At 44.3% G+C, this 6,716-nt stretch overlaps 1 pseudogene; it reads right to left on the reverse strand.

The window, feature by feature from the left end:
• Positions 1 to 4,138: 4,138 nt before the first annotated feature.
• LOC147609517 (phospholipase A1-Igamma1, chloroplastic pseudogene) lies at positions 4,139 to 5,870 on the reverse strand (annotated as a pseudogene).
• Between the last annotated feature and the right edge of the window lie 846 nt (positions 5,871 to 6,716).

Genomic DNA, 6,716 nt, shown 5'->3' on the forward strand with positions numbered 1-6,716 from the left:
CAGATGATTATAGATATATTCACAAAGGACTGAGTGAAGCTCGATTCACATCATTACGTTGAGAACTTGGAGTTGTTGCAACTTCATGCTTTGGAGATTAATACTTTTTACACTCACACCCTGAATAATTAAACTTGTACAAAATGTATTTTTGTATCCTTGTAGATACTCTTTCACATTACGCACATTGATCTTTTGTATATGATATGTATGTATAGGGGCTCGGGTTTTTCCCTTGTACTCCCCAAGGGTTTTTTCACTCACAACTAGAGACCTCTGTTTGAGTGGGGGTGTTGGAGCTATATATATCATACCCTAACTTGACCTAGATCTCACCTATATATATACAAACTCATAATCAATATGAACTAGTCTTTTGGGAGCGTATATGGCATAACACTCTTCCTTCTTCTCTCTCTCTCTGAGTCACTCTGTCCCTATCTCTTCGTGTTCGTGTATTTTCAACTATTATATCTTCCTCAAAACCGAAGTGCGAAATGACTACATGAATCTTTTCCCCTCGTCTAAAGCTGCCATGTTGGCACATGAATCAAGAGCACTCAAGAAAGACAAAATGTTTGGCATAAAACTTTCAAGCTACATTCTTTTTAAAGAATCTAGAGCTTTGCTATCTTTCTTGAAGTGAGGGTCAATAGAAAATCAATGGACTAAAAATGCCATGAGACCACTTATACCAGCAATGAAGTAGAAAGAGGCATGCCGTCCAATTAGACCAAACACCGTGGTGCCACCCAGATGAACCAAGAAGACATTTCCAAAAAATCCTCCAAGGTTTCCAATGAACTGAAATGGGCCTGCCTTACCTTTGGACATAGTACCAAGGACAACTGGTATTGATAGGGCGTCTTTTTATGAGTTGTAGGTTAATTACTTTTGTTTTTGTGAACAACCTCTTGCAATGGTATGTGGAACATGCTCAAGAGCCAGTCATGTACATACAATACCGTGCGACAAGGAGGCTAAGGTCCCCTGAGACCAGGGAATGGTATAGAAGAGATCAAAATACTCCTTGTTAGTAGTTGAAATGACGAGCTTCCCTTCGAACAGGACACTTGGTAGGAAACAAAGGTGTCGGGAAAGAGGCCGTAGATATGGGAACTTTCCACAATGCCGTAGTTGTTGTGATGAGACCGCCCCACTATGAGGTTGTGCAGTGCCACCACCGCAACCACCAGGGACAAGCTATAGGTGATCTGTCCCATGTTCACCACACGATCCACAATGCGCTCGGTGTCGATCTCTAGAACGTTGCGGAAGGCAATGCGGTGGACCTCATAGTGACGAGACTACTTGCAGTCCACATTGTGCATGCCCACGGCTATGTAGGACCTCTACTTCAAAAGGTGGGGGTGATGGGAGAAGGTTCTTGGCGGCAATCTCCTCCAGTTTCTTGAGGCCTACACACTTTGCTATGCCTTGTGGGCTTCTTGCTTGGTGCTCTTACAGCCCGCATGGTCCTCACCTGTCTCGTCTGCAGCCTCACCAGTGCCTGTATGCAGCACAGTGATACCTCTTGCCTACCTCTTCACAAGGTGGCTTCTCACCTCCACCTCTACATCTTCACAAGCACCTTCAACACCCGCAGCACCTACCTCACCTTGCTGCGCTCTTCTTTCTGCAGCCTGTTGCAATTGCACATAAATAAAGTATGGAGCTTTGTCGCTACCCGAGTAAATGTAATGGAGATCGAACGCTTTGCAAGCAAACGACGCCCTTGCCCTTTTTTATCTCAACAGGCCGCCCAAGTATAGCCCGGAAGTCATGCTTCAGTGATCCCTGGGACAAACGAAAGAGCAAAGTAAGAGGTAGAAAAACAAGGCCGAATGATTTTACTAATTGTCGTGTGTGTCGTGTGATTGGCCAAATTAAGTTTTATTGTGATGATGGACGCCCTCGCCAATGCCCACTAAGCTACAAGTCAAACATCAACATTTCATCAACACCCTTTGTGAACGCTTTTAGATAACTAAGAATAAAAGTCCCAATGATTTATAATATAATCTCAAAAATCACCAATAATCAATAATCATGCTAATCTCCTTTCTCATGGGGTTTTGAGAAAAGCAACAAACATCATCATTAATTTAAAATCAAGAAATAATCACGCATGCTACTAATCTCTCTTCTTGCAAAGAAATGCATATGAGCTTGTAGGCAAGGAGAAGATTGAAGCTTCTCATCACACCGTGATGGCCGAGTGTTAGTATCACCTTGCTAATATGGGAGAACACATGCTGCTACATACATAGCCATGGAGTACACATGTACACATGAGCATGGAGTAGGAGGCATGGATCAAGAACAAGATAAAAGACACAAGATAAACATACAAGCATAATAACACAACATCATGTAGTGTATTCCATATCCATGTATCACATATTGTGTGTACAAGAATCATGCGTAAGAATCATGTCCATACAATAGTCATATCATATCCAATCTGCATACAAGAGGGGATTTATATAGCCATCCAACCGTGTGACTCTTGGGATACGCATGTGACTCCTGGGATACCCATGTGACTGCTAAGCTATCCATGTGACTATTGGGCTCCCATAATCTCCACAAGATCCTAACTCCCCACTAACCTGCTTTGAAACACTTCTTGATATGACATCTTGTAATAATCAATTCCCACAAATGATTAGTCTAAGCAAATGTTATTAATGCTAGGGGGTGTTCACACCCATGCTAATGCCAAAATGCTAGGGGCTGTTCACACCCATCAACATTAGTTATAGTTAAGACTAGAGGTAGCTCATAGGTTGGTTTAGAGAGAGAGAGAAAGACCATGGTAGTGTGTAGTAGTTTTCTTCATCTAAGTATACCAAAAAAATTGACAATTTTTGAGAAAATTAATATAGATGATTTACTAGAGGAGAACCAACAGCGGTGAGGGGTGTCCACCAATGAGGAGGCTTTCGATGCATAGGGAAAAAAGCCAAAAAAGAACTCATAATAAAGGATGAAACCGAGTTTTGAGATGTACAAAATCTATCAACACAACAAAACAACAGGGTTCTTTAACATTGGTAGAACTTGTTTTGAAAAAGGGCACTTAATTTGATGAATTTTGAGTTTACTATATATCTCTTATCCATGTGATCAAGAGTGTAAAATCGCGGATTGAAATTAGCTAGTATATTTTTTACTTAGATCAATGCGATGCTTCCCCTTCTGAAGCCTCATTAAGGCGTTTCTCTTTGTGAATCCTTTTTTAAGTCTAGCTAGTACTTGGTCAAACTATTATATGACAAATACAATAGAATGAAGGAGAGAGAGGAAATGAAAGATAGATCAATGCGATGCTTCCCCTTCTGAAGCCTCATTAAGGCATTCCTCTTTGTGAATCCTTTTTTAAGTCTAGCTAGTACTTGGTCAAACTATTATATGACAAATACAATAGAATGAAGGAGAGAGGAAATGAAAGATAGAGATAGAAAGAAAAAAAGCAACAAAGATATATTAATGCCCATGGAAGGTGATAATGACCTATACAACCCGATATATAAATTAAGACCATAAAAGTCTTATGTCAAACATGTGGTCAAAAGAGTAGAACAAATAAACAAATATCACATCTAACTTCAAAAGAAAAAGATGTTCTAAAAGAGTAAATGTTACTTGTGGAGGAGTAGGTGATGGGTTGCAATTTTTTTGGATAAGATCACATTGGGTCTCATAACACTACAATTTTCGATAAGAGCACAGTGGTTCTAATAACACTAAAATTTTGGCTCAATCTTTTAAAACGATGATATCCTCTTTTGTGTAGGCGAGGCTTGGCCATAGAAAGGGGTTTTCCACCCAACTCAAAACGAGATGTGAGATATTAAACAAAAGCAATAATCTATCACTTTACTTTGCTTGTGATTTCAAGAGTGAAATATGTAGTCTTTTGTGTAGGCGAGGCTTGGCCATAGAAAGAGGTTTTCCACCCAACTCAAAACGAGATGTGAGATATTAAACAAAAGCAATAATCTATCACTTTACTTTTCTTGTGATTTCAAGACCATCAATTTTGATCTTGTGATTTCCAGAGTGAAATATGTAGTATTTACAACGAGCACCTATCTATATATCATTACCCACCACCTATTGTATCATTACTTACTCAGGGTTGCTGGTTCTCTGGGCGGTGGTGCTTGGGCCGAGGGGCAAGTGACCACTGACCATACTGGTTCTTTATGAGGCCCTTGTTTCTTTCCTGCCACCAATGGGATGGGAAAAATAGCTTACGCACCAAAAAGTCGGATGACTTGTTCACTAGGGCAGGGTTTCGAGCGAACACAGACGCAAACTTCCGCCCGAATCCCTGGAAGCCATCTAGTGTGTGTAGGTAGACCTCAAGATTGTGGTGGAGATTCAGGTTTCGTGTGGAGAAGAAAGAAGGCTTTCGGAGGTGGGGTGAAACATGACTATCGAGGCGGAACTCCTGGCCCACGTGGAAGTAGGCCCATGGCCACAAGTCGAGCAGTGGGCCGCAACCCATGGCTGCTATGGCGCCCCACACCCCTCTTTCATTCACGTTGAATCCAGGTACCTTAGGCACCGTGTCATGCACATTGACCACCCTCAACACCTTCAACCCCAACTCCTCCACTCTGTGCTTGAAGGCCAAGTTTCCCACCCTAGGCCCTGCGAAAGAGAAGACCGTTATAATCGGTGCCTGCCCAGCTCCGCCGCCGTTCCACTGACCTATGTTGGCTGATATGTCATAACCGCTCAACACAGCCAGTGCCGCCCCAAGGCTGTGTCCTGTTATGGTTATGCTCACCTTCTCCCCTTCATACTTCTTCAACAGCTTCTTCAGCGCACATGCCAATTGCTCCCTGGCGCTCGTGTCATTGAACTTGGACCCCGCCTTCTTGGAAGTGTACAAGCTTAGGAAACCCTTTTCCACCCTCACCTTTTTCTGGCCTGGCTCGAAATCCGGACGCGTTTGAACGTCTGTGAGATCTGCGACCCATTCCGTGCCCATGACTGTGCCCCTCCATGCGACGAGGATGTCTCTTCTACCCAGCCGTTTCATCTCTTTGTCGGTGGCCACTGCCACGTAGGCAATCCAGTTGGAGTCCCCGGTCCACCGCTCCGATGCATCCCTCTCTGACAGGAGGAGGAACTTGGGCAGCTTGATGTCCAATGTGGCGAAGAGGTACCTGGTCACCTCGTAGCCGCAGTCCTCCTTGTCGACCTTCTTGAAAAGATCCCGGGCGGCATACCTGCTGCTGCCACAGTAGACCGAGTGACTGTCGGAGTCGAACGCGTCGTAGTTAACCTGCGCGAGCTCACCATAGCGGATGATCTCCGCCCGGAGGGTCTGATCCAATGGCTCCACGTCGAGGAAGCCCTTCCAGTTGTTTTGCCCTTGAATTTCCTTCCACACACTTGCCAAGTGGCTAGTCCCCTCGCTTGACGTGGCTTTACTATATTGTCTAGCGGGCGGGCAAACCATACTTTGTACACTAGAGCTCATAGCTGCGCGAGAGGGCTCCATTGGCACAGAGCAAATAGCGGGCGGGTACTCCATTAATACAGAGCTTGTCACGCTGATAATGCCGTAGGAGAGCTTATGCGAGAGCGAGGAGGAGATGTTTTCACTAGATTGGCGATTAGACCGGACAGGTTTTCACCCATAAAAAGCTGCAATATTGATAAAGCCGTCAAATGACACGTGCCTTATTTCTCAAGGGAGGCCACCCAGCAGAGTCAGCATAGGTACGCCACACCTTTCACAGATTCTGGCGGCTAACAGCTGGTCGGCGCTCCACCTCAGCATGCCAAGCCACCTCCGCCGGGATGCTCGATTGTTGTCGGCCTTCTCCGTCCTCGCCTGACCCGCACATTCTTCATAACTAGCATGTGACCTGCGAGTTGTTGCAAGCATGCACATGTGAGGGTATGTTTCTCTAAAAATATGTGTGTACAAACGTACACTCAAGTGTGTTTGTGCATGTACGTGTGACTATGTGTGCATATGCATGATTGCAAGTGTGTGTATGTATTTATATACATACATACATACACAAACAAACACACAATATATATATATATATCTAAAGTTCATAAATAAATATGAGCTTCAAACTCTCCTTCATCACTAACAAGATCAACATCCTTCATCATCAACTTGATCTTCGTCTTCAGCATTTACCTTGCCGAGAATGTTCACAACTAGGTCTCCTCTACAACCCGCTTGCCTTTACACTTGCTCGATGCCAAACCGGTCCGCTTCCATGTCCTAGGTCTTTACTAATGCACGTGTGGCTCTCATGCCAAGCCACGCGTTGTTACCCTTGCTACTTCGGCAAGCAACACACGACACGCTCGTTATAGTAGTCCACCCCTTCTCTCTTGTACCTCTAGCATGTGTCAAACCCTTCGTCTCAGTTCCTTCACCCCACCCTACTTCTCTAGAAGTCCATGCCTTTACACTTGCTCGATGCCCAACCGGTCGGCTTCCATGTCCTAGGTCTTTACTAATACACGTGTGGCTCTCATGCCAAGCCACGCGTTGTTACCCTCGCTACTTCGGCAAGCAACACATGACACGCTCGTTATAGTAGTCCACCCCTTCTCTCTTGTACCTCTAGCATGTGTCAAACCCTTCGTCTCAGTTCCTTCACCCCACCCTACTTCTCTAGAAGTCCATGGTGATTAATATTGACAATGAATGTGGCAAACCTTAGAAA

This window comes from Cibotium barometz, chromosome 51 (genome assembly GCF_041138505.1).
Source record: "Cibotium barometz isolate CiBa-2024 chromosome 51, ASM4113850v1, whole genome shotgun sequence".
Lineage (NCBI taxonomy): Eukaryota > Viridiplantae > Streptophyta > Polypodiopsida > Cyatheales > Cibotiaceae > Cibotium > Cibotium barometz.